Source organism: Conger conger, chromosome 17, assembly GCF_963514075.1.
Source record: "Conger conger chromosome 17, fConCon1.1, whole genome shotgun sequence".
Lineage (NCBI taxonomy): Eukaryota > Metazoa > Chordata > Actinopteri > Anguilliformes > Congridae > Conger > Conger conger.
In genome coordinates this window covers 13152870-13156518 of record NC_083776.1, presented here as the reverse complement: position 1 = coordinate 13156518, position 3649 = coordinate 13152870, and positions in this window count along the sequence as shown.

The window sequence follows — 3649 nt, the reverse complement described above, 5'->3', positions numbered from 1 at the left end:
GGCTATGTGAATCAAGTGGATATTTTGCCAGCCTTGCGACACATAGCTACATCGAAAAGAATCAAGGTTGTCCACAAAAACTCAAATGACAATGTTGACAGGACAGCATCCTATAGGCTGCGCTCCACAGTTTAATAGCCCAATTTAAATTGTGATTTCTGCGAAACCAAACCTTTCCACATGGGTCCAAGGAGCAATTAACCCGCTGCCTCTATAAACGGAGCTCGTCAAGCGCTATTAGGCTATATTGGATTGTGGATATAACTGTCAGTATGATAATGGTTTTTATTTTATTTCATTTTAATAATAATAAAAAAAGAATAACAGTTGCATGAGGAGGCCTATATTGAGACCGTTAGCATTTTATGGATTTGTTGGCCGGTGATGTTAACGTTGGCATATTAAGTGTAGCCGTTTTACAACTAGCTAGTATAAATCAATCATATTGTATGTTGTGCATGGAAGTAACACGGTGCGAATCAATGTGTAATACCGAACGATCCCTGCAATCTAGTTTTACCAGTAGCCTGCACTGATAGCTTATAGTATGATACAGAGTAGGGGAAAGAAAACCGACACCATTTTAAAATATGATTTGATCTCCCTGCTTTGCCTTTTGCACTTAGTAGCCTAATCCTGTGGCCGTAATCTAAGTTTTGGTTTGCTACGAAAGACCATGACAAATATTCTGGTTTGCCCTTTGTTTATTCCGTCTTCGTTGCGGTAGAGGCCAGATGTTGTGCAGACCTCGGTGGTGTGTAGGCAATGCCACGACAGCTGACTGTATTGAAGGTATATCTATGCCGGAGAATTCATGGGTGCAGCGCATTTCCTTGCTGGAGAAGAGATGAGCCGAGTTGTTTTCGAATCAGTCTGAGAGGCTATGGGTTATTTAGCGGACTCAAGTGGCTCGCAATCCAAGGCGTAGCCTTGTGATTATTGCGTCTCGTTCATTTATCGCTGATGTAGGCTAGTGAATTTTCATTTCCAAAAGGCATTACAGAACCTTGTTTTAAAAACAAACAAACAAACAAACAAATAAATAGAAGTGATTCCACACGTAATGTAAGATCAGTTTCTTGTGCGTGTTGACTAACATCAATAAAGTTAAAATTGTGCAAAAAATCTGAATGACAGTTTGTTGCAGTCGAGGCCCAATCTTTAACTGAGTTGAAGATCAGCTCCTCCTGACTGGCTGAGGGTCTTTGACGTGTTTGTTATGCGGTCTGCTTAGAGAGCAGGGCCAGGTTCTGAAGGGGTTCGACCTCTGAGTTTGGGTCCCCTCCAGGTGGCACGATTTACACAGTCCTATATACGTATAGAGGGAGGCACTGCAGATATCATGGAAACTGCAGTTTCATTGGTTACTATTCTCTCTTTCGTATCCACCCTCCAGGTAGGCAGTACCTTGGAGTGCCCAGTGTGAGGTGCTAGCGAGGCACAGAGAGTCACTTTCCGAAAGCACAGATTTCCATCCCAGAGCATCTAAAAAAAACGTGCTCATCAGAATTGGACTTCTTTTTCGTGCCAGTCTTAACTTGTCTGCTGCCCCCAGCCTACCTGGGACGGGTCTTAATGACTTCCTTTACACTTCCCAAAAGGTCAGACTGCCCGGGGGTGGGTGGGTAGGAGGGATTTACCGTAGGCAGCTTTTGCTTACAGAAATCCTCTGCTTTCTGAGAGGTCAGCGAGGTGGCGACACGCCCTTGGGCATTTGCTGTTTACAACCTAGCTGTAAAAAACTTTGACAAAATCTAAAAGTTTTATATAATTTCATTTCGTGAATTTTATTTGAATAAGGATTTTAAGCATACACATCTCAGGAAGAACCTATGATATGTTAGCCTTTTGTGTTGAGGAATAAACTTAGATAAGGCAAACATTCTTGATGAGTGTCTGGGTGAGATGCTGCTTCAGTAACGATCTCTTCGAAAGGCAGGGATGCTGCATGAAAATTGCACAATTCTATTAGAGTCAAAGCTCATTTCATAAATCTTAAATGCGTTGCCTTCATGTAACACATGTTGCCTTCATGTTTACGTTAAAGATCATTATTCTGTTTAAACACGTTATACTGTAATTGGGTGTTCACTCATGGGTGCAGGAATGGCATAGTCAGATTTGTTGCTAAGAGACAGCTCACTATTTGCCAGTCTGCCCTGGGGGCCACAGCGTGTGTAGGGTGTCGTTCCAGCTGGGCTGGCCATTAATTAAGTATGATCGAGCGGTTAACAGTCTACTGATCCGGACCTGATGTCACTTAACAAGTACCTGTGGTATTTTATTTTTTTAATTAAAGATATGAGTTGCTGTCGGTTGGGTTCATTTTAGGAGCAGGCAAGCAAAACATTTTCTCTGGAAGCTACTGCTGTTCATTTGAGCCCCTTAAATTAGTTTTAATACAGCAGACCAGCTTTCAACTTCATTGATGACGGATAGTTTGTTTTTCAACTGACCAAGAACAATCCAATAGTGAATTAACCGGAAGTGAGGCAGTTTTTCCAAAGGAAGTAAAGCAGTTTTTCCTAATTTGTTCCAAGGGAACAGAAACATGCCTTGAACTTCACGTCAACCTTTCCTCAAATTCCTGTTCCTTAAAGAATGTGCAGCAGATTGAGTGTACAGCTGGGAAGACATCCAGTGTTCAGTGGAGAATGAATCTGAATGGCTTAATTCCAGCCATACCAATGGGTAACGTGTGAATAATTTGGTAATGCAAGTCACCTGAGATGGCTGGCCGTGCCAGTAACCGGACTGTGCCGGCGCACCACTGTAGACCCGCACTATCACTTATGCAGCCCAACTTGTCCATTACACAGGCGAGATTGGAAGGTTATCATTGTAAATATCTACTGACTTGTCTAACAGATTCAGGCCTTTAATCACAAGTGTTTCTGAAAAGGCCTCTAATCTTGTAATTGCCTGTAATTGTCTTTTTTTATGGTTTTTTTTGGGGAGGGAATGGGGCGGGGTGGAGTTCAGACAATAGTGTCTGTACCGGAGTGAGAATGCTGCTGACCTCAGGGCCTGGGTGGCACAGAAGGAATGTTTTTATGATGCAATAATGACATGCCTTGAAAGTGGCCCATCACTGTTAGTCAGGAGTTGCAGATTTTGATTGAAGCCAAAATACAGAGTCTGGGATGGGATGTGTTTACACGCACGGAAGCACACAACGCATGGGAATGCACGCACATGCATACAAACACGAATACACGCTCACACACATGTACACAGACACAAACACACACACACACAAATACACACACACAAGCTCACACACGCACGGCCTGGATGACCTGATGGCACGGCAGGCCCACAGGCTAGCATTAGTAATCAGTGAGAGATAGTTTTCTGATTAGTGCTATATCTCCTGTAGCACTGTGTGTTCGGTAAGGTGTAAAGTAGCCTCTGGCTCATTGGGGACTTGACTGGAGGAGAGACCTTCTCTGAAGCCGGGGTACTGGGGCAGGTGCTGATGGTCTAGCAGTGACTCAAAAAAACGAAATTCAGATTCTCTCCCAAAAATCTAAAACTATCATAAACATCTGTCATTATCTGTCATTTCTGTTTTTGCCAGTGTTGAGTTAGACCAACAAAAGGGGTCAGCCTTCGCCCTCCCTGGCCCATTGAGGGTTAATTTGGGCCA